A 25,540-nucleotide genomic window follows, 5' to 3' on the forward strand; every position below is an offset into this window, starting at 1 on the left:
CCCCACGCTCAGTGCAGCCAGCCCGTGCCTGCTGGGCTTGATCAGGAGATGAGTTCCCTCTGGGCTGCCAGAGTGCCTGGGCTAGGTGCTGCAAAGTCCTATAGCGACTGCCATTGAGAAGTGAAGCCGGTTAGGCTTCTGGGTCAGGTGAGGACCTGAAGAACGTTTCTGTCTAGCTGAAGGTTTGTAAACGCACCAATCAGTGCTTTGTCAAAACGGACCCATCAGCTGTCTGTAAAACGGACCAATCAGCTCTCTGTAAAATGGACCAATCAGCTCTCTGCAAAATGGACCAAGCAGTAGGATGTGGGTGGGGCCAGATAAGGGAACGAAAGCAGGCCTCCCAAGCCAGGAGCGGCAAACTGCTGGGATCCATTTCCATGCTGTGGACTCTTTGTGCTTTGCTCTTTGCAATAAATCTTCCTGCTGCTCACTTTTTGGGTCTGCACTACCTTTATGAGCTGTAACACTCACCGCGAAGGTCTACAGCTTTACACCTGAAGCCAGGGAGACCACGAACTCATCAGGAGGAACGAACAACTCCAGACGCGTGGCCTTTAAGAGCTGTAACACTCAACGCGAAGGTCTGCAGCTTCAGTCTTGAAGTCAGCGAAACCGCAAACCCACCAGAAGGAAGAAACTCCGGACACATCTGAACACCTGAAGGAACAAACCCCGGACACACCATCTCTAAGAACTGTAACACTCACCGTGAGGGTCCGCGGCTTCATTCTTGAATCAGTGAGACCAAGAACCCACCAATTCCGGACACAGAAGGTTAGTATTCAGAGAGCTTGTGTAACCTATCCAAGGTCATACAGCTAAACAGGTGGCAGTGCTAGCATTTGAACCCAAATAGTGTGCCTCCAACAGCTCTAGTATATAAAGCATGTCTTGTAAGTAAATATCCTATTTTTTCCTTTGACTTTCATGATTGTTTTATCAATGTTTATTTAGAGATTTGATGATCCTCAGGTGTCAGTTATTCCTCTGCCACTTGAACTCCCTTCCCCCTTGGTTCTCGCTACCTGCATTTCCAGTCTGCCTGTCAAATAGTTAATGATCTGCATACAAACACTTACGTGAACTAGTGGAACTCAGCCTTTAAAAGAATCCTAGGGGAATTCTTTAAAGACTCTTTTACAGTATGAATAATCATCCCTTAGTTTATTCATCTGTAAATTTTTGGTTTCACATAGTACATTTTCTTCAGGCAGGGCCAACCACATTGCTTTTTAAACTCTTAGATATATCAGCTTTGCTTTGTCATTTTGTGATCCAAGAAAGCCAATTATTTTAATGTCCACATCAACTATTCTCCTTTTAGAATTTATGAAAGTGAAAAATATGTAGCCCAAAAACTCTTTGTTAGAGAATATTTCTCATGAAATGGGAATTTTAGCCCTTCTTCTTACTTAGAGTACTTATTTGTTCAGTCGCAAGACAATGAAAATAAAATTTAAGTGTCCAAAATATTATTTCTATCCATTTAATTTTATCAGGCCAGACCAACTTTTCTCAGCAGATCAAATTAAATTTTTATATCGACTTTTCACTTTTATGTCAAGAAAATTTGTTATTCTATATCCATAGACTTTTGAGCAAATATCACTTAACTCTGATTGCTTGTAATCTCCTCTGGCTGGTCTACCAGCTCTAAGAGACCCGCTTTCTAGCAGGTTCAGTTTTTTGAGATCAGGACAAAAGCCAGACTAAAGCACACTTTTAAGTACTTTGAGCAAAAATTAAAGACGCCCCATAAGGGCAGACATTCCATAGTTTCCACCAAGTCAATCAATGATACGAATGTAACTTCATATTGAAAGCATGTAATGGTTTTTGTCTCAGTTACTGAACCCCAACATTTTGGTTTGGAGTACTCTCTCCAGAAGTGTTCAAGGTTCAAATTGAGGTCTTCTGTTGTCATGGAATAACTTTCTCAACAATGGTAAGTAGTGGAGATAAGTGTTAATGGGGAATATCCTATTCACTTTTCTCTGAGCCCTCTGAAACAGATTTTCTAAACCCTTGCATGTGATCCCGACCATGTTATGGGTTTGCTAACTTTGCAGTACATTGGATTGAAACATCGTAATTCTTTCCATGACAACAGTGTCTGATGTTACAGATGTACAACCAGTGAGGTCAATAGTTGACAGATGGACGTTGAAGCCATGCAATTACACCTCCCAAACCATTATAAAGAATGTAACAGAAGAAAGGTGGAACCCAGTCTAAAACACACCAAACAATAAAAAGCACTAAAATAATTGCTTCACATTTAATGAATCTTTCTTTAATATGACAACCAATCCAAGAATCTTTGAATTCCCTTTCCCTGGTAAAAGTCAAAACATTTTTGAGGCGGTGGCAGTTTATCTAAATTACTGTTTTTCCTCCATCAGTCTTTAGGCTTAATCTCATTTGCTTTTATGGATATGGTAACCCTTTTGAATAGCTTTTAACCTTTTAAAAGTCGCCTTGACCCGAAGAGCCTAAAAATTTTTAATATAATATTGAATGATAAAAATTGAACAATTGAGTGCTTTTCTGACTCTCAGTCTGCATGCAGTGCTCTGGGTCGTACAGCAGAATTTCTGGCTGAATGAAAAAAAAATTAAAATACCTGTATATAGCTTGCTTCTAGCAGAAACCTTCAGCTCTGACCTCCGTTTCATTGGCTCCATTGTTCCTTGTGCCCCCACAGTATCTTGGCTTTCTCTTTTCCAGAGAAAGAGTGTGTTTTATCCTGCAGCACGTCAGCTTCAAAGGGCTCTTACTTCAAGTGTCCAGTGCATCATTCTGGTAAATTAAGAAATCCTCGGCTTAAGATCGTCTCTTTCAATCACATATAATGTGGGTAACTTCATGACTAAACATTATAAACCAAGCCGTTTGTTTGCTTTGCTTTTTTTCTCACCATACTCTCTATTTTGTGTTTAGTAAGATGTAGAACAAGAAGATGCTTTGCAGATACAACTCATGTTTTGTTTTGTTTTTTAACCTTAGTGTTTGTGGAATTTAATTACAAAAACTGAAAGGAGAGAAAACAAGATGGCATTGTTGCTAACCTGTGAGAAGTGATGGGGGCCCTCCAGCTGAATGCTAGCCCCTGGTGGGCTCATGGTAACAACAGAGAGGGGAGCCTTCTCTGGGAAGAGCTACCTCCTACTCCAGCCCAGCCGACCAGGCTGGGATCCACAGATCCACACTCCAGCATGCTGAGCGGAGAAAGACTTATTGTTGAGAATGTCAGTCAACTGACATTTTGCCTCCTACTCTCTCTATCTGAGAGGGGAATCTGCATTTTCTAAGCCAGTTGGCAGCATGCACCACAAACAGCAATGCACTGCAGGCCCCTGGTATAGACTGTCACCCTGTGATAAGTGTGCCAGCTCAGTGGTGCAAAGGTTTTCAGATACCCTCCCTTGGGCTATCATTCCAGTAGGCAGCTCCTCCTCCTCCTCCCCTCTCCCTCACATACACTGAGCATCAGGCTCTCCAAGCTCAGTTCTCAACATAGTTACAATAACCCATCCTAGTCAGTGATGCTTAAAATTGAACCATGGTTCAGGGGAGCAGTAGGCTCTCCCTGCAAGCACCCTAATGTGTTAAACAGCCATGCCAGGTAGCTGTCTCCTTTCTTGGAATCAGCTACTTACAGAGACCCTCTGTCAATGGAAGTTAGTTTTTATGCAAGTCCTCTAACCCAGCATTTGAAGGATAAACAAACTTGCACTTACACAATTTTCTTTAAGAGCAGTTCCCTCTAAATGTTGGTTCTCACTGCCTGCTTCAACTGCGGGCCTAGAAATGGAAAAGGAGTCCAGGTTTGGAGCCCCTCTGGTGACTGAGCGTGTACCTCCAACATGACTACGTTTGTACAGCTGAGACTCAACATGTAAGGCTCTTTAGGTGGTTGGAATTATTTCATTTGGCACCATGATTGCCTCAAATAATACATACTTTGAGAGAGAGAAATGCTGCAGAAGTAAACTCGAACCAATAGGGACATTTATTCTTCAGGTTTAAAATTAATTTCCTGTATTTCTCTGGCTTAAGAAAAAAATTGTATTGGAACTGCAACCTTATGAGAAGAAAAATTCGAAACTATTTCTTTTACACTGAGCCCAGTATCAGATGAAATGGAAATGTGAGGGCTTCCTTAGCGTTAACCCGCTGGAACTTTCCAGCTGAGAACTGAGATCTGCAGACTGCTTTAGGTTAAGACCCTGCTCCACTCCATGTTAGGTAATCAGATGTCATTTAGGCAGAATAAATGGGAAGTACTCAAGGAATCAGAAGAGGTGAAAGAGCAGAATCTGGTTTGGATAAAAGTTTAATTCTTCAGTTCCAAGAGGCATAGCCCTTCGAAGATGCTGAGCAAAGTCAGACAGGAGTGGCCAAGTAATGAAGATGGATGCGTCTTGTTATCAGCAAGCCGTTTACTAGGGCTTGATGTAACCTTAAACATTGCAGATAGCTCAATGGCACTTGCCACTAAACCCCTAATTAATGAATAGCAGGCCCTAAATTAACAATGTGCATTTACAGATGAATTCTAGGCACTCATTAAATGATGTTCAAATACCAAGCAGCAACTGTTGGCTTATTCCTGCTGGATTACTCTATCCACTGTGTGTGTGGGAGGACTTTCCACTAGGGCTTTCCTGTCTTGCAGGGCGGGGGACTAGCTGTGGAGCAGAAAGGGACACCGTTCTCAGGGGATAGGTTATGGGGTAAAGAGATGTGAACTCAGTTTTGACATGTGACACCTGTGCCACCATTTAAAGGCGATCAGAAACAATCCCAGATTTAGCTGATGCTGCCAATAAAGATAAAAACCAAAAAGTTTGAATCCCAACCAACTCTGTCAAGGATGGAATAAGATGTTTCAAAGTGCAGCCCCACGCTGCACTTTCGTGGGTGGGCTGGAATGCACCCTGGGGATGGAAGGTTTAGACAACGTGTAGATTTGTTTGGCAAAAGCTTAATTCATAAACAATTACGGGCTGTGGTGAGGTAGCTGGATCTGGCTGCAGCAGGCTGCCGTCATTCTGACCGCCCCCTCCACTGAGGCCTGAAGGCCAAAGCCAACCAAAAATGTGTTCTGCAGCAAACAGTAGCCAAGCTAATTATCTAGCACGCTCTGTTGGGGGTTTTCCTCTTGATCTCGAGGAATAAAATGAGGAGCTGCGGGCTTGTAATATAACAAGGATGTAGCCCCTGTGTGGGAAGGTGTATATATGGCTATTAAATAATATTAGTACCTTCAACTCTCAAAGAAGTAAAATAAAGACAGAAGCCAAGTATGAGTAAGACATTGGAAAGTAAATTAAGTGGAAAAGAAAATTTTTTAAACGTCTGCAGGAGGCTGTCGTAAAAGAAGTTCTTGCAAAGCTATGGTGAGGAATAGAAATGGATTTCAAGGAAGAGAATGTTCAGAAACATCTCCCTTTGGGTCATTTCTGTGCTGGCTGAAATCCCGGGGCAGGCCCCTTCTGTTGTGAGGGGAAAGTATCTGAGGTTTTTGAGCGGTCACCCTCTAAAAGCACCCATGCTAAAGAAAGCACAGCCGCCTCCCCACCAAGGGCACAGGGCAGAGGCTGTGTAACAGCCCAGGAAAATTCCCCACACACAGTGCCAAGATCCATGTATGGTCAAAAGCAAAGGCATTCTCTTGTTTGTATGGATCATTTCCACATCAGGTTTTCCAAACGGGTTTGTGTACATTCAGGGACAGGGTACTCCCATGGCCCCATGGAGGCAGTATAAAGGCAAACTGGTCTGCTAAAGAAGAAAAAATAACTCTTAATTTGAAATGCCAAAGGGACTTGTGTTGGGGAGGGGCTAGGGAAGGCAGGGTGCTGTATTGTTGATGTCTGCCACCTAAATATTCCTGAGGAATTAACTGGTAGGAACTGAACAGAGTAGGGGAAAAACAGGTGTTTCCCTTTTCCCAAGGGCATTTCTCATTTATTATATATCTAGTCAAAATTTTCTTTTTGAGCAAATTTTATCACATACAGATAGAGGCTATGAGAAAAAAGCACCCTAAGCAATCATTTTAAGAGCTGCCCTCATTCCACATTGTGTGACTGAATACAAATCCTTTATTCTTCCCAGTTTGATGATGAGATGGGGATTTAACCTCTGCTTGCCATCATTATCAGTTCACTGAGTTTCTGAGTATAAGCCACAAAGCTCTTGGAAATGTAAGTTCCTGGATGTTTGCCCTCACCCCACTCCCCCCACATCCAAAGCAATCCAAATACAGAGCTTACTGGGAGGGGCAGATCAATAGGAAGCAGCTTCTTATTACAGCATTCCCCTAGATTGCTCAGAACTCCGTCCATGGGGTCTCTAGTCCCAGTGGTCATACAATTAGGGAAAAAGTGGACTTCAGACAATGAAAGAGAATGAGCAAAGAATAGACGCAAATCACAGCATCTTTTTCTGCCTCCACTATAAGCTGCATAACCCAGCTCATCATAGCATATGTATAGGCCACATTTCCTCAGGTTTCAAAAGCCTGATGGTTCAATCAGAAATGTATGTCACAATAAAGCAACAAAAGAGGTGCCCCTTACGTAACCCTCACTGGAAAAATCTCGAGAATCCCTAGCCCACATCTCTCTGATTCAAGGGGTCCCTGGTGTGTCTCACATGTGTCCCAAATCACTGCAAGTGTCCTCTGCTCCCACCTCATAGCATTTTCTCAACTTTCTCTGACATTCCTGACTCCCAGAATGACCCTCCAGATGTGAAAACTGACATCAATCCTCTAGCCAGATATTTCCATCTTAACATAGTCTCTTTTAAGAGTCTGACCTTGGCCTAGAGAAGCTTTCCTGGACCTACATAAAAGGAATCCATTGTTCCTCAGTCTAACGTATTAGCCAGGAAGTTAAAGGCTAGCCATTTGTTCTTGGGAGGGTCTTCTCCTCGGGAAGCAAGTCATCAGCCCCAACCTGACAGCTGTGAATTCTCCCTGCTATCCAAAAGAGTTTTACCAGATCATTATACCAGCCCAGATAGACAGGTCCATGTATGCCCAGATTGGCTGACTATACAGTAGAGATCCTACTCTGAGATCCTCAAATACACATGATTCAGGGAAATAATTTTACCAAAAGTGTCACTACCACATAGAGGATCACGTATTGAGCAGATGTTAGTCTTATCCTGTAGTACCAGTGCTTTCATCAGACCATCTTTTGTATTAGGGTGATCCTATCTGCTCTAACAAAATGCCTTAATGGATAAAATACAACAAAAGTTTTCTTCTCACTCAAAAACACCAAAGTAGATGTTCTTCCAAGTATCATCCAGGCTCCCAGACTCCTTCCATCTTGTACCTTCACTATGTTCAAACACATGGCTCCCAAAATCAATGTACTCTTTTGCATCAAACTGAGAAATGAAGAAAGAGAAACACACTTATTTCTTAAATTCTTTGACTCAGCATCAACACAGTGCTTACAATACATTGGTGAAAAACAATTAGATGATCCCTTAGATATAAGAGAGATGAAGCTGAAGATACAGTCTCTGCTGAAAAATAACTTCCTTTCAACAACTCTATACTCTAGAAGAGGAAGCACAAATGTTGAGGAGAGCCAGGCTTCTACGTCAGTACACTAGGCTGATACATATCTTAACAAAAGTACTATAATGACAACTATATACTGTCTACAAGTGACGTATTTAGATTCAAAGATGAAGATAGATTGAAAGTAAAACCATAGAAAAAATACAATATGCAAATAGTAAACAGAAGAGAGTTGGAGTGGCTTATACCAATATCAGTCAAAATTGACTTTAAGTTAGAAGTGGTTACTATAGACAAAGGACATTTTAGAATAATAAAAGTTTCAATCTATCAAGAGGATATAATACAAACATATATGTACCTAACAACCAAAAGATAAAATCCATAAAGCAAAAGGTACTTCATTCCTTTTTATGGCTAAATAATATTCATAGAATAGGTATAACATATTTTGTTTATTATATAATAAATGAAACTTGAAAACATTAGGCCAAATTAAAGAAGCAGACCAAAAAAACCCCACATATTCTATGATTCCATTTATATTAACTATCCAGAATAGGCAAATCATAGAGATAGAAAGTAGATAAGTGGTTGCAAGGGTTAGGAAGAAGGAGAAATGGAGAATGATTGCTAAGGGGTTGAGAGCTTCCTTTGGGGGAATTAAAATATTCTGGAGCTAGATAGTGATGATAGATACACAGCCTTGTGAATATACTAAAAATTAGTTGACTGTACATTTTAAAGGAATGAATTTAGTGATATGTAAATTATGTGTTTTTTAATAAAATATTGCTTATCCATATTACATACACACACACACACACACACACGTGGGTTAGAAGTGAGTGGAGATTTGGATGCAAGTATGTCTAACCTTGAGACTTTTTTTACCATGTGGTTTTTTTTGCCTAGAATTTTGACGTTTTTTAAAAAGCACTGAAATAGTTCCAAGATTTTTGCAGTTTATTAGCCATTGTCCTAGAAAATCTTTATTTTGATTTTGGTAATATATTTGGATTTTTTTTTAACTGCTGTGTAACAAATTACTACAAACTTTGAGACCAGAAAAAACACAACTTTATTATCTCACAGTTCCCATGGGTCAGGAGTCCAGGCACTGGCTATTCGGGTTCTCTGCTCAGTGTCTCACAGGCTGAAATCAAGACGTCATCTGTTCTCATCTGGGTCTCAGAGTCTTTTTCCAAGTTCACTGATTCTGTAAAATTCTATTTCTTGAGGTTGTAGGACTGAAGACTTCAGCTCCCAGAGGCCACCTGCCCTTCCTAACTGTGTGACTCTATCCACAACATAGTAGTTTGTTTATTGACAGCTAACAGGCCAACATCTCTGTTGCTTCTTCTGACTCTGACTTGTAGATCCTCTTTTAAATGGCTCATTTAGCTAGGTCAGACCCACTCACAATCATTTTCCTTTTGATTAAATTGAAGTCAACTGATTGGAGGCTTTAGTTGAGTCTGCAAAATTCACTGATCTTTGTTATTCATGTAACCCAATCAAGAGATTATATCACCATCATATTCACAGATCTAAAGGGGAGAGGAATATACAGGACATGGGTCATTGAGGGTCATTACAAAATTCTGCCTACTAGAGGTAGGTTGTTCTATGTATGCCAACCAAATACGGGCCTTGGTAAGCTAAGAGCCTGATCACTGTTGGGACACCATTTGGGGAGACCTGGTCAAGCCATACATCAAAGCTAAACTCTGCTTAAGCACCAAACCTGATAGTAGTTTCCAAACCTGGTTACCCATTGCAACCTCCTACACACACCCACACACACACACAAAAGCACATGCACATGTACATGGACACACATACACACACATCCATGTTTTTGAGAAGTTCCAGATGTGCAGCAAGGTTGAAAACTGTTACCCTAAGACTTGGAGAGCTACAATTAGTTGAGAAGAACAAAAATAATACTGTGAGTAAACTTCATGCTGGCTTCCAAATAATTAAATTTACACATGTATATAACTAGTTACCAAGTTTAATTTAACCACCAATTCCTCCTCACTTTTTATTCATGGGGGAAAAACTGTAGCATAGAAAAAGAAACCTGTGGCTTAAATGTCAAGACAGTTGAATTCAAATCTCCACTTTACTTGTAACTCATTTGTAATCTCTACAGACTCTTTTAAGATCTCGGTTTTAGTTTTCTTGTCTATAAAGTGGGGCTAGCAGTACCTCACCCTATCCCCGACTCTCAGGATGATGGTAAGGATAAAAAGACTGACAAACTTCTAAACGCATATTGCTGGGGAAAACCTGTCTTTGTTCAGCAGTCTTCCTGATTTTGGACTGCAGTGATTTCTTGCATCTGTCCTGAGAGCATCCGAGGAGAACTAGTCCTCCTGCCCCCGCATTTTGGGAAAGGAGAAAGAACTTCCCAAAAGAGGACTGCAAAGAAACCTGCCCTCTTTCTTTCTGGCTGCCTTCCATTTTCACTGTTCAGCCTTCCTTTGGTAGGATCTGCTTGACAGGAAAAAGCCATACATCTGTGCACATTAAAGGTTGTCCGTAGGTGGAGGGGAAAAAAATGTTCACTAGAAATGTTTAATATCTTATAACACTCCTCCCCCACATTGCATTACACATAAATTGGGCATGCATGGCCAATTACAGCACAAAATGCCTCTCCAGCACCCACCACACCATACTTCCCTTTGCACCCACTTGGTTAGCCATGATTAGTAACCTCTCAGAGCCAGCTCACTGCCACTAGCTTACCCAGTCTCTTACACTCAATAGTTTAGTCTCCCAATGGCGAGGAGAGGTTAGGAAAGTCAGGGCATGTGGTCTGACATGAAATGGAAAGGGAAATAAAGAATTCTGCATTTTTTTAAAAGTACCATTCACATTTGAGCATTTATATTCTCAAATTTGCAAACAATAATGCCTGTTTTATCTAAGATAAGTAATTGTTCAGGGAATGCAGTCAGATAATAGAGGTCAAATGCAGTTTGTGATCTGTTAGGCATTATATAATTATATGGTTTAAGCGCAAGAGCTCAAAGTAGGGGGTCAAACAAAATTAGGAGAGAGTAATTCTCATTCTTTCAAATCTTTTCCCATGTGCTATATTGTCCTTTTATCACTAATTGTGCATGCATAAATCACTTTATTGGACGATGAGCTTCTTCAGAGAAGAGATTGTCTTGTTTGTTCAGAATTTTGGCTTTTAACAGAGTAGTAGCCATGATCCGAAGAATGAGCGTAGATGCTTATTTGTCTGTGATGGGTAGTCCAGAGCCATGACATATCATAGGAATGGAAGCCCCAGTGGGGCAGGGAACTTTGCCTGTTTGGTTTACTGCTATACGCCCAGCACAATGGAACATTACCTGACGTATAGTAAGCACTCAATAAACATTTGTTGAGTAAATGGATGAGCAAATGCTTTTGGCTTGAGTTCAAAAAAAGTAAAATTTGATTTGGCAGAGTGAAATGGTAGCTGTTTTAATCTCTAGAAGGAGAGCAAGCAGAGCTCACTCCACACAAAATTCAGTCTTGAGATGCTCTTTCGGCACACCCTTCTCTTATCCTCCCAGGACAGCTCTCCCTTGCTCCCTGTTCCTCTCTGCATTGCTCTTGTTCCCTTACTCCAGTACATTTCATATGTTCTATGACTGCTTAAAACCCTTGCCTTGGAATCTGGCCTGGGCCTCCTTATTCATGCTCCCAAATTGCCTTTACTCTCCAGCTCCTTCCATTTACAACCTCTTTATCAACACTTCCTGCCCAATAGGTCATGTCAAAGTTGACAAACAACACCCATACACTGTATTGACAGTATAGGAGTTTTTTGCATTTTTATGTTGTTTTTTGAATATCTCCTCTGCCAGGACCCCTATGCCCCTCCCCCAAACTACCACACCATAGCAGGGCAGAGATACCGTACTTGAAGAAAGGCCTTCATTTATCATAAAAATGATACAGGGTATCATGCAGACCAGCAGTGAGGCTCTCCAAGGGTGAAAGAGACAGGACAAATTGTGTCCAAGTATCGAAGGAGAGAGGGTCACAACTCTTCCACTGCAGCAGCATAGCCCACTGGGCAGCAACAACAAAACGGCCCCAACTCAAATGCCAGCAAAGCAAAGGTGGGTCATGTCAGATGGTATATCCAGGGAAAATTCATATCTCTGCTTTATAATGGATGTTCTCTTGTACTCAAAAGGCTTCAGTGAATTATGAAAGACATTTATCAGGCATTAGAAAAATTCCAGTGTTGGAAAAAATTGACCATCATTCATCAAAGGCTTGGAGTTACAATGTATTTTTCATTATGTGATATGGAAACACATGTGCAATGAGTGGATGGGTTTCTGGTTCAACACCAAAACACCCACACTATCTTACTAGTAATTGGATTCAGCCAAATATGGGATAGTGCATTCTGGGTCATACAGCATCTTAAACTAGAAGCAAAAATCATTCCAAGGAGTACTTAAACCCAACAATGAAAATTGAGACAGCCATATTATATAACTTAACTTTTGGTATCACATTGTGATGAAGACAGTAGGCTTGAACATGACCAAGTCAAATGCACCTAATGTCCAACCTTAAGCATGATAGACTCCATCTTATACCTGTTCTCTCAATCTAAATGCACTGAGGCTTTCCACTCTTAATCACTCTGCTTCTCTTGGGCCTCATCGGTCTTTAATTGTATCTAATTGATCTCAATTTGTACCTTTAAGTTGGTAAATTGCAATCTAATTTAGAAATGCAATGGTGCTCTACATATCACTGTCTCCTTTGATCCTTCCAACAGTCTCATGCGGGTATCAAGAGAAATGCTTTTATTCTCATCTTACATATGAAAAAGAAAACCAAGTCAAAGAACAGTTACTCCGAGGTTTAACCACTACTAAATATCTGAATTGATAGGGGAGCCCAGGTTTCATGACTCCCTGGTCCAATGCTCCTCAAATATGGAAAAGAACTACTTGATGCTTAAGGCTGTGAGACCCTCACAATGTGCCCCTCTGGGACATCTTGTAATTTCCTCTTCAGGAGCTCCTTAAGAATAGCATAAAGGCACATCCAGCTGGAACCATTTACACAAACTGTACAGCCTGGAGGCAGGGGATGGACTTAATGACCCTGGGCTAATCAATTCCTGCTTCCTAACACAAGGAGTGATTGCAAAGTAATGATCCACCAGCCCCAGACAAACATCACAGTTATACATTAAATGAAGTTTCTGATTCCTTATTCCATGATAAATGTATGGTTAATCCTGATTCCTGATCCATCATAAATTGTTCTTCTCTTCGGGGTCACTAAGTGACATTTGACTGTGAGTCGTGGAGGAAGTTGAGCTGGAGAGCTTCAGCTGGAGTGGGCGCAATATTGTAGGTATTGTAAGTGTTCACATTAATCTGTTGCCATCTGTCTTTATTTTGCTAACCCACTCAATCGGACACCATAAATGTTAACAGACATAAAAATGCTTTTCTTCAACATTAGGCACAGATATCTCCTTGCTTCATCTCCTGAATCTCAGACAGCCCTTGATTGTGGCATTGTAGGCAATGCCACAATGATACCCTAACTCCTTGAAGTGGCTCTGAACAATGATGCCATATAAGGCACTGTTCCAAATCCACAACCAGTATTTGGATTCCATTTTAAGGCTCCAGTGCTCCCATACTTGGCAGCAGATTTCTCCACTTCTTACACAGAAAGATCCAGAATGCAGCCTTTAGCTCATCCTCTAAGAATGTGGACTCAAGCTGGAGTAGTGAAGCCTAAGCCAACCACTTTCTATTCTTCCAAGCAAATTGTGATGGAGCCACTACACCCCTACCCCTGTCCCACACCATCCTGCAGATCAAAACCCAGAAGAGCCCCTGTATTCTTACTACTATCTATTTTATGGAAAAGCTATTCATTTGATGTGTAGAAAGGTTCCAAACAAAAGCCTTTCCTTATATTTTCTAAGAAATATGCCATCTCTCTGGGCCACTGAGGTTTTCTTTAAAGATGCAATGGAGTGCTACGTATCAATTTGCTTTATCTTCAAAGATAAAGAAAACTTCAATGGCTCAGAGATTACACTGGCAATTTGGCACCCTGGGCTTACTTTGGCAATTTTTGAAAAGACTGAAAAATCTTAGAGTTTTTAATAATCTTAGATAATTTTGAATAATCCCAGAATTTTGCTGAGACCCTTTATCTTCATTGTAGTGGATGCTGTGGTGTGCTGCCCAGATCCACCCTACTGAGACTAAGACTCATTCCCTCTGCCACCAAAAGGGTTGACCTTACATAGTGCTCAGCTGAGTCGCTCTCTAGGAGTTGCCTTAGATAGCCACCTTACCTAGGATGATACCCCATCCCCTAGGGCCACCCACATCTCATGATGAGTCAATGTGATCCCCTAGCCCCAGTACAGGGCAACTCTGCAGAGCTATCCCAGCTCCAGAGGTCCCCAAAGGAGCAGGGCCACAAGACGCCTAGGCTTTTTGTAACTGCATCACTATTTGACTTCTCGCTCTCCTGAGTCCTGTTCCCTTCCTTCCCTGCAAAGTGAGGGCACTCACTACCCAGTGCTCTCCCAAAAACTTCTTCCTGAGGAACCTGACTGACAACATGGGTATATTTTAAAGATAATGGATTTCTAAACCAGAATCAAATACACAGCAGTGTGAGGACTTGTTTTCATTCTTCTTTTCAATATGACTGATAATTTTAAGCTTTGGGCTAGAGGGAGCCTGCATTCTAGAAAATGGTTTTCAGAGGTGACAAGGGAATTTTGTTGAGCCAGGTAAAGAATATATAAACTTTGCTCTTTCAAACACACTTAATTTTACAGTATTAAACACGGTATCATCCTGAGCCCCCTGCCAATTCTGCATCAGTTGACGTGTGAGGCCCTGTATCAGAAAAGGTAAAGAAACTGCTAATACTCCCCAACCACTCTAATTTTTCTACCCTTTCATACTCACTCTTTGAGTTTCTCATCTCCTCTGAAGGTCAGCCCTGGGGGTTTCACTCTCCCACTCTCCTCTTGATATCTTTGAAGACAAAATCCTGACTGGTGGTGTCAAGTCTTATCATCTTTTGTGTAGTAATGAAGCCAGGAGGGAGAGTAAGCACAACATGTTTGACAAATCCAAGATGCAGCTCCTTCCTCCCTTCTGTCCTGGCTGGCAAAGTTATATCTAAGCATCCAGCCCTCCCGCAAACAGGTGTGAGCTCAGAATGCCCATGTTCTCCTCCCTATGTTCTTCCATCCTGTACAATTCTTCATGCCTCTAAACCTGTGATTCTTGTTCTGGTTTTGCAATACCTGGGGTTGTCTCCATTTTTCTCCAGGGATGTTATAAAAACCAAAAATGATTGAAATAGAGAGGATTTTTAATTTATTAACTGAGAAATGGATATTTCCGATAACACTCTTAAAAGGGAGGGAAAGTGATATGAACTCAAGATAACAGCCCTAGGTTTCACAACTCCAAAGCTATTATGAGTCATTTTATCAGTCTGACCCACAATTACTGTCTGTGTCTCTCTGATTCCATTTATGCATCCAGTGAAAAGACAGGAAGACTGCAGGACGATTCCGGAGTGGTATACTTTTGAAATCATTAACTATATCAACACTCTTTCCTCAATAAAGTGTGAAATACCCAAATAAAATTGTCACCCTTTAGCCAAAACACTTACATGTCTCTTTGGTGGCCATGGTATGTTACTTTATTTTTTGCAAATGGTTGCTTAGTTATAAGCCTGTAATTTTAATATCCATCCATAATGACCAGGTAAAACACATAATCTGACAAAAATGTTGAACCAGAGGGTAGGAGTGTAACTATAAGAGAAAGAGGACTGAGGTGTAGGAAACGTAATCATATAATGGCTTGACGTTCTCTATTTTCCAAAGGCTTTATTGAAGCATTTCTCTCAGTAATGCTGCTTTTGCAATTACATAGCAACAAAGCATTTGAAATAACTTTTTTGACACGCTAAGTATAAAAACTTAAACTGAGGTGGGGGGTTTATAGAAAGCAACTTTCTTCACATGCGTTCTGCTCAAATGCTAAATGCTGCTGCAAATAACAGGAAAGATATATTCTCAAAGTTAGGACAGGCTATGTCTTGGCTGGGAAAGGGTTAAATAAAGGGAACCCGATTCCAGCCAGTCAGGGACTGAACATCCAATGAGAATTTATTTAGATGATGTAATGCTTGAATCCTGATATCCTTTTGAAAAGAGCTTGTGGTTGAAGTTTCTATAAACCAGACTGAACTGGAATTTCCTCCCAATCCAAGAGTCTTCTCTGCCTTCTGCACCATTTTCTTAGTAGTGTCGTACATTTTCTTTCCTAATGTTTGACAAAAAGCACATTTGTAACTATGGTTTGCATTTGGATCCTTTAAACGATGCTAGTCTGTGGCTTTTCCTAGGCCTCTTTAATCCTTACTTGGTAATGACACAGGACTAACTGCTTAATAGAAAATTCTGAAAGACACCATCTCATCTCTGCCACCTTACTGACTAAATGCTGGCTCTTTCCATTTATGGCCTTTCCACTGATCTCCAGAGTTGGGAGCCTCATGACAAATGAAGACAGAGACCAACACTTTCAGCTACATAGCAAGATGGAAAGTTCCTGAGGGCTGTGTGGCAGCTATGGTTGCATTATCCTCTTTTCCACTAGGATGCTGTTGACAACCAAATAAGTAGAACAGTTCCAGATGACAGCAAGTCTGGTGAACTCAGGACACCTACTCAAGAAAGCTCTGAAACTCTGTTCACTCTCTAAGAACCTTCACAACTATCGTTCACTGACCTAGGGACAGACAGTTGTACACATGAAAAGACAAGGGCAATGTGCTCGGGGCTTTGTTTTAAGCTGCCTTTAAGACTTAAATCCTGGAGCTATCAAAAGAGTTAAGTTCATGAAATGGTAGGAAAGTTAAAGATTCTTAGAGCATAGCATAAATTGGCACATCTTCCAACTTAGTTGAGAAACAATGACCTTATAAGAACTATTTTTAGACTTAAAGAAACCTTTTTCTTAAAGAATTAATTCATCATTTACTACCCCGTGAAATCAAACCTCAAAATCTTGTGGTTAACCAATAATCTCTTCCAACTTGTTCCATTTGGAATAAACTAAAAAATAGCCACTAGTTTTCAAAAGTAAATGTATGCCAAACATCATAGCAATAAATGGGCTAATATATGTTTAGAAACAAAAACCTATAAAAATGGAAGACACTGCTGTTTTTAAGATGGCTGGCTCTCATCATCATTATTGTCCACCTGTAGCATAGTGTCCAAGAGGACAGGAACTACCTCCTTATTGTATCCCTAACCATTAGCACAGTGCCTAGAACGTTATAAATACTTGATACAGATTTGATAAACTGAATTTAAATTTGTATTCACAAATATTTAGTAAGCATCTACTATAGAAAGCACAGTGCTAATAGGTGATGGCAAAAAGAAGTACAAAGACAAGTTTCTACCTTCTTTAGGAGAGGACTCAGTGTAATTAATCTCTAAGAGCTTGTCAGTCCAAATCACAGGGATGATTGTTGCAACCACAGATGCCTTCTGAATTGGGCTAGACAGTGTTAATAAGTGCAAGCAGGCTACTAATTTTAAGACAATAGGGTATCATAGGGATAGTAGAAAACTAGAGTGCAATCCTTGCTTAAAATTATAGTTATTCAACTTCAAATATTTTGTAATCACTGAACTAACAAAACTAGTTTTTTCAAATTTCTAGCAGATTACTGAACCATGAAGAGGAATGAAGTTCTGATACAAGCAACAACATGAATAAACCTTGAAAACATTATGCTAAGTGAAATAAACCAGACAGAAAAGAACAAATATTGTATGATTCCACTTAAAATATCTAGAATAGGCAAATTCATAAAGACAAAAAGTAGATTAGAGTTTACCAAGGGTTAGGGGGAGGAGGTTTTGCTTAATGGTTACAGAGTTTTTGTTTGGGGTGATGCAAAAGTTTTGGAAATAGATGATGGTGATGATTGCACAACATTGTAAATGTAATTAATGCCACTTAATCACACACTTAAAAATTGTTAAAATGGCAAATGTTACGGTATGTATATTTTACTAAATTTTTTTTTTTTTAATTCTGGCAGATTCTATGCAATCTGACTGCCCAGTTGATACTTTTGATTCCTAGCACAAGGCTTTGTCCAATAATTATTTGTCAAACACAGTCGACCCTCCCTATCCCTATGAGTTCCACATAGGGGATTCACCCAAACTCAGATAAAAAATATTTGGGAAATAAAAAATAAAAACTAGCATTACAACAATAAAAATAATACAAATAAAAAATACAATATAGCAACTATTTACATAGCATTTCCACTGTATTAGGTATTACAAGTAATGTAGAGATGATTTAAAGTATCCAGGAGGAGGTACATAGGTAGTACATAAATTTTTTTTTTTTTGAGACGGAGTCTCGCTCTGTCGCCCAGGCTGGAGTGCAGTGGCGCGATCTCCGCTCACTGCAAGCTCCGCCTCCCGGGTTCACGCCATTCTCCTGCCTCAGCCTCCCGAGTACCTGAGACTACAGGCGCCCGCCATCATGCCGGGCTGATTTTTTTAATTTTTAGTGAAGACGGGGTTTCACTGTGTTAGCCAGGATGGTCTCGATCTCCTGACCTCGTGATCCCCCCGCCTCGGCCTCCCAAAGTGCTGGGATTACAGGAGTGAGCCACTGTGCCCGGCTGGTAGTACATAAATCTTAAGTCATTTTATACAAAGGACTTGAGCATCCTGAGGATTTTGGTATCCGTGGGCAACCTGGAATCAATTTATCAAGGAGCAACTGTAAATAAAAAGTTTCCCCACCCCCATGACATCACAGAGTTTAGTGGGAATAACACAATATGTTGATTCACACAGCTATTGTCTGGCTATTTACTAGCTATGTAACCCTGGGTAAATTACCTGATCTCCCCATACCTCAGCTTCCCTGTCACTAACATGGAGATAATAATCAGACTTACTTCCTAGGATTATAGTCAAGATTGTATGAGATAATGCTTGTAAATCTCTTTTCACTGTGGCGGGCTTATTACTATTATTAGCCTGTTATTAACATTAGAAGACTAATAAGAATTATTATTATTATTAGGAAAACTAGAAAATGAGTTGCATTTTGCTCTTAACATAATGATTTATTTATCTGACAATGGTTTTCTTAGAAACTACAGACACATAAGTCGGGCGTGGTGGCTCACGCCTGTAATCTCAGCACTTTGGGAAGCCAAAGCAGGTGGATCACCTGAGGTCAGGAGTTTGAGACTAGCCTGGCCAACATGGTGAAACTCCATCTCTACTAAAAAATACAAAAATTAGCCAGGCGTGGTGGCGGGCCAGCTACTCGGGAGGCCGAGGCAGGAGAATCACTTGAACCAGGGAGGCAGAGGTTGCAGTGAGCCAAGATCTTGCCACTGCACTCCAGCCTGGGTGACAGAGTGAAACTCCGTTTCAAAAAAAAAAAAAGAAACTACAGACACATCAAGGTAGAGTTCACAATGATGTTTTTGAATAACCAAAGACATTACTGACCTACTGAAAATCCTTTAATGACTTCCTGTCATTTTAAGAAGTCCCAAATCCTATAGCACAGGCCTGTCTTCACCTTTTCAACCTTGCAGTGATCACTGTGGCCCCGCCATCATCCGTTCTGCACTTCCTAGCAGCCCTGATTTCTGTTTTGTAATCTCTGTGATTCCAGGGAAGCTGACTCTTCCCGAAGCTCCTGAGATAGACCATCTGGCCCAGGCCAGGCTAAGCAGGCCATTCCTGCCTCCTCAACACGGTGCATGGTTCAAGACAGGGCATGTGACCTCCACTGCTCCAATCAGGGTGACTCTCAGGTCTTGTACTAGGAATACCATAACAAGTTTCTTTCTCTTCTGGATGGTATGGAAGGCAGGTATGAAAGCTGGAGCTGCTGCAGTTACTTCGCTACCTTAGGAGACACAAGTCAATATGTGGGGGAGATAGGGCCAAGACAACTAGAGAGCAATAAAGAGCTCTTGTTAAAGTTATGAGTAGAGCCAAGCTACCTCTGAAGCATTCTGTTTATTGAGCCAATAAATTCCTTTATGTTTGCAACCAAAAAGTCTTAACTGTTTTTTAAGTCTCATCTTGCTGCATGGTTCTCCACCCTGCATTTCAGCCACACTAATCTGATTTCTATTTTAGAACCCTACTAAGCTCCTTCTGATGAAGCATTCTCACCAATGCGCTCTCTCTCCTTGCATTGTTTGTTTACCACCCTCCCTCCTGCCATTTCCCTACGCCACTTGCCCTGATTAATTCTTGTTCATTCTTAATAAATAGTTCAGCTCAAACATCATTTCTCCAAGAAGGCCTTCAGAGATCTCTTAATTTAGGTCAAGTTCTCCTAAACACCCATAACAATCTATACTTTTTCATAAGATTTATCACCATGGTAATCAGATAATTGTCTGGTAAGTTGACTGATGTCTATCTTCCATGCTTGACCATCTTGTTCATTGCTGCTTTTTTTTTTTTTTTTTTTGAGATGGAGTTTCACGCTCTTGTCGCCCAGGCTGGAGTGCAGTAACATGATCTTGGTTCACTGCACCCTCCACCTCCTAGGTTTGAGCAATTCTTAAGCCTCAGCCTCTGAGTAGCTGGGATTACAGGTGCCCACCACCATGTCCAGCAATTTTTGTATTTTTAGTAGAGACGGGGGTTTCACCATGTTGGCCAGGCTGGTCTTGAACTCCTGACCTCAAGTGATCTGCCCGCCTCGACCTTCCAAAGTGCTGGGATTACAGGCCTGAGCCACTGTACCCGGCCCCACTGCTGCTTTATCCCTAGTGCCTAACACAGAGCCTTGTCCATAAAAATAACATTACATAAATATTATGTTAACAAATGACTACCTTTTAGTCCTCAAGGCTAATTCTTAAGTCTTCAGGAAAAGCAAAAACATTTTATAAGCAAACCAATAGCCAAGAAAAGAGGAGTTAAGATAAGAACAAGCTGCTGATTCTTGGCTATGGATGAAAAACTACATTCAACAAATCCTGGTTGGGCACCCATTCTGTACAAAACAGGGACTACAGTATAGAAGACATCAGCCCTGCCCACCAGGAGCTCTTCACTGGCCTTTAATTAGCTGGGCATAGAGAATGCTGCTGCTGTCAGATTCCAAGTCTCATCTATTACTCATTGCTTTGGTGCTTACTTCAAGCAGGGTCAAACCTACATTTAGCCTTTTAAAAAAAATTTGGCTTTGCCTGTGTCCTAAATAGCAGAAAAACACATGCTCTCAAGTCCTCCTTTCTTACAATTTCTTTTGAATCTGCCTTTAATCTCTAATGCTTAGAGACAAAGAGAAGAGCATTAGTTGCCTTCAAGCCTACCCTCTCCAGGCGTACAAAAGCATGTTGTAACAACCCACTATCCACATGCAAGTCCTACTCCAATACCATCCAGCAGTAGGAGGTGACCAGGACTTAGGACTAAGGCATGATTCTGGGCGGAAAGTGGGATCCAGAAGTCAGAATCCATTTTCATTCCAAACCATACAGAATAGTGATGGCTTTGGTATCCGAGAATAGAGCCAGGCATGGAATCACACAGACTCTCATTCAAACCTGCGTTTTGCTATGTAAAAGTACCTCACCTCTTAAAGGAGATGAGATAAAATATGTGGAACACTTTGCACATGTCTGGCACACAGACAGCACTCACACATTTTTAGTGCTCTTATTATTGTTAAATCCTTTGGGAGAAAAGATAACAGATTAGAGTGTAGACTTCTTTCCCTCAGCTTTTGTTTTGAGCTCAGGCTGCTTTATTCAGTGATGACCTGTATTGACTTCATAAGCAGATACTTCCTTGGAGATTTTAGCTATATTTCCCCCCTGGGCCCACTTTATGCTGAAACAGTAGCACGGATGGTGAGACAGTTTAATGCCATTGCCTTACCTCCTGATAACAGCGTGGTTGACATGTCAGCCCTCCATGTCAAAATATTATGACAACCATAATAAGTAAAATAAATTAAAAACACTTATTGATTTTAAGTGTTATCATTTCCTTCTACTATCAATGACATAAGATGTCAAAAGTGATATATTTGAAGTATATTTTAAGCAAGATAATTAATGAATTGGATTTTGGAGTTGATTATTTAACATACTTTATGCAATTTGATGAAAAATCCCCATATGTAGACACAAATCAACAGAAGCTCCTGGCCATGAATATTGTAATATACAATCCCAATGATACCCTTCCTACCAAGGCATCATGCCCATACACATGAGCTGAGAGAAGAGAGAGAAGTATGCTGTTGACCTTGCTCACACCATTCTGGTAGAAATCAGCAGCCAACCCAGCAGTCATACAAAACTTAGGAGAATTGGAGTAGTGGTAATTTGCTCTTCATTTTATCCTAACCCCATCAAGATCTGCCTTCTCTGGACTGAAGGTTTCCTAGGCAAGGATAGAGATTGGGCTGGGGCAGAGGTACACCCAACCAACCATCACCTTCTGGACCCCGTCAGGGGTGACATCACGTTTTCATGAGGGAAGGCTTTAATAAGGACAAAATCCAAGTGCTACAGAAGATGAAAAGCCCCGTGCTCTTCTGCACTGGAGAGTGAAGCTTTTAGTACAACAATGTGGTTAAAAAGAAGGAGGAGAAAAGGAAGCAGAGGCGTCAATTACAATTAGAGATTTCCTGACAGGGCCTATGCTAAACGAGTTATAGAGGCAATTACCCTAAAAATTTTGAAGCGGCCATTTGCTCAGTAACCTACACCGACCTGACACCCAAGCAGAGATTGCCATAAGCAGGGAATTTATGGTGTTAGAATGCTGCTTTAGCATAAATTACCTCAGGGAACAGATTTAAACCAGTTGCGTTTTTAAAAATTATGCAACAACAACAACAACAAAAAAATGAGTTTATGCAAACTCAATACCAATTGCAGAATGGGGCCCTCTAAGTCTTTATCTTCAAAGATGCTGCATTCTTTCCCTGTTTGTTTTCTCTCTCTGGATGAAGATTCACAGCATTAATACATAATAACTGTATCTCACTCCATTACAGGTAGTTCAAGGCCGCTCTGCATAAACTATATGCACGGCTTTGTGTCTTCATCTTTAAAACCACCAAGTATCTTGGTCGCAGACATATGTTAGGTTTAATGCATCCCCTGCCATAAAAGTGTTGCTTAAGACTAATGAACAAACAAATGTTTGTTTAAACCTCTTTGTGAAAATCAAACAAGCTTTCAACAGCTATTCATGTTTTTATTGTCAGATGTGAATCATCACTTAGGTGCTTTGCCCTGAACTATTACCAGTTAATGCTCATAGTTTCATGGTACTAATTCACTTGCTATGGTTTTCGTTTTTTGTAGCGTTGTTCCCCCCAACGCCCCCACCTTCTTCCTTTCTGTCAGTACCATCTCCAGAAGGGCACTGTATGAAAAGTCCCTTATTGTTTCTGGCAGAACTGACACATTTGTGCCTAGCATAGTGATGCTGTTGTCCGCAGAAGGGTCACAGCCTTCAGGGACTCTCCTGCCAGTGCTGTATTTCGCCTGCACCCCTCTGGCTTGGCTTCTGCACTGAGACCCTCCTAGGCAAGTGAGCACAAGCAAGACACTCTCCCTGCCTCTTCCCCCACCCCTCCTCACAAAGTAGCTGTTTTTTCAGACTCAGCAGCACCTGAAAAGCTCCCACAAGATTTACCCATTATATTAAATAACAGGTTTTAGAAGCTGGGAACTGTTATTCTAGTGTTGCTGGGTGTCATTAAGGTTGCACGTCTATGCTTGTTTAATTTTTCTTCTGCCATTAAGCAAACTAAATGCTTGGAGGTTTTTTTCTGTCTCAGTGGGGTCCACCCAGAATAGAAAAGAGAATAAGTGTTCCAGGGTTGTGTAACTGGGTTTTTTTGCTGCTTTCATTATGAGGAAGGAATTAAAAATCCCTCCTAGTCAGTACTTAAAATATCAAAGTCATTGTTTAATGCCTTTGAGTCACTGTACAACTAATTCAATTGCACAGTGTAGCGCCGTTTCACGGTGTGTGAAACACAGATAGTACATAGAAGTGATTGCAAAGTTGAATAAACACCAAATTAGTTTTAAAAGTCTGCAACTTCCCGGTGGAGTCTTTCAAACTGAACCGCACTATTGTCTAACAAAGTCGATGGTCGCCAAAAGGTTGCATTACCTTCTGCTTGTGCTAATGTGAGAGAGTGTCCCCTGACACTGTGGCACCTGGAGGAGAAGGCCGTCCTCTGGGAGGCCTGTGTGCTGACAACTCCACATAACCAGCCTGCTTGTCACTCAGGGAGACATGGCCACACAACACAGCCTGGAGTGGACAAGGAAGAGAGGTGGTGTAGGTGAAAGAAAGGCCATGGCCAAACAAGAGACCCCAGGACAATTTTTAAAGCAGTTTGATATAGATGAAATATTGTAATTTGAGAATTAAAAAGACAAAGTTAAGCCCCATGCTTTGTTTATTCCTGGCTGTGAGACCATTTTCAACTCATTTAACATTTCCGAGCCTCAGTCTCCTTATCTGTGCCCGTTTGGTCAATAACAATTATTGACTAACTATTATGTATTTTCTAGGCACTGTTCTAAGTGCTGCGGTGCTGGGGCCACAATATCAAACAAAGCAAGTGAGTCGGTGTCCTCAGTGAAGTTTATTGTATATTATAAACAATCATAGAATTCAAAGACAATCATATAACCAACACTTTTTGATGGCTTAGGATGTGCCAGGTACTGTGCCAAGGACAAGAGATATAACCAGACACAAACCAATCCCCATCCTCAATCATTACTCATTCACCCAACAAATATTTTTGAGTACCTACCCTGCACCAGGCACTAGTGATGTAACAGGTAAAAATTAAGTCTCTGGCTTCATGAAGCTTTCGTTCTGATGGAGTGAGACAGTCAATAAGCAAATAAATGGCCTATTCTCCCACCCCTTCAAATCTTCACTCAAATATTCCTTTTTCAATGAGACTATATGACCACCCTATTTAAAATTTCAACCACCATGCTGCATTCATTGCTTTTCATCTTGCTAAGATAGTTAATATGTGTTAATTTGACTGAACCACAAGGTGCCCAGATACTTGGTCAAACATTATGCTGGGTGTGTGTGTGAGCGTGGTTTTGGATGAGATTAACATTTGAATCAGTAGACTGAATAAAGCTTATTTCTTTCCCCAGTAGATGATCCTCAATCAATCACTTAAAGGCCTGAATAGAACCAAAAGTCTGACCTGCCCATGAGTAACAGAGAGCTCCTTCTGCCTGATTGCTTCAGCTGAGATATCGGCCTTTCCCTGCCTTTGGAATTGAACTGCAACACTGGCTCTTCTTGGGCCTCAAGCCTGCTGGCTTTTGAACTGTAACCACACTATCATCTCTCCTGGTTCTCAGGCCTTTGGACTCAAATCAGAAGCACACCAGGGGCTCTCCTACATCTCCAACTTGCTAACTGTGATCTTGAGACTTCTTAGCCTCCATAATCACATGAGTCAATTGTTGGTTCTGCTTCTCTGGAGAACCCTAATCCATCACTCTACATCTTTGTTCCATTATACATATTGCTTCCCAGCATATTAAATAATTTATCGATTATATTTTTGGTTTATTATTTATTTCTCCTACTGGAATGTAAGTTTCACAGAGATCTTGTTCATTGCTAGATCTCAAGCCTGGCATCTAGTAGGCATTCAGCAAATAGCTGTTGAAAGATGAAAAAATAAATCTAATCTGCCAAGTAGGTACTGCGAAGAAGAATAAAACCAAATAAAGGAACTTGAGGGGAACAACAGCACTTCTTTTTATAGAAGGTAGTCAGGTTCTGGTGGGACAATGGACATTACTACTGCGATATAATGTTTATCTTCCAAACTA

The 25,540-nt window shown here is 40.9% G+C and overlaps 1 long non-coding RNA gene across 2 annotated transcripts; it reads left to right on the forward strand.

The window, feature by feature from the left end:
• Window positions 1-295: 295 nt before the first annotated feature.
• LOC112208601 (uncharacterized) lies at window positions 296-25,261 on the forward strand. 2 transcript variants are annotated; one of them, XR_010148989.1, is made up of 2 exons: window positions 296-777; window positions 3,010-4,590. It is a non-coding gene; the product is annotated as an uncharacterized LOC112208601 (long non-coding RNA). The 2 variants fall into 2 exon arrangements; XR_008548115.1 differs by lacking the exon at window positions 3,010-4,590 and adding an exon at window positions 24,848-25,261 and having other exon boundaries at window positions 315-777.
• The last annotated feature ends 279 nt before the right edge of the window (window positions 25,262-25,540 follow it).

The sequence above is a fragment of the Pan troglodytes genome, chromosome 1 (assembly GCF_028858775.2).
Source record: "Pan troglodytes isolate AG18354 chromosome 1, NHGRI_mPanTro3-v2.0_pri, whole genome shotgun sequence".
Taxonomy (NCBI): Eukaryota; Metazoa; Chordata; class Mammalia; order Primates; family Hominidae; genus Pan; species Pan troglodytes.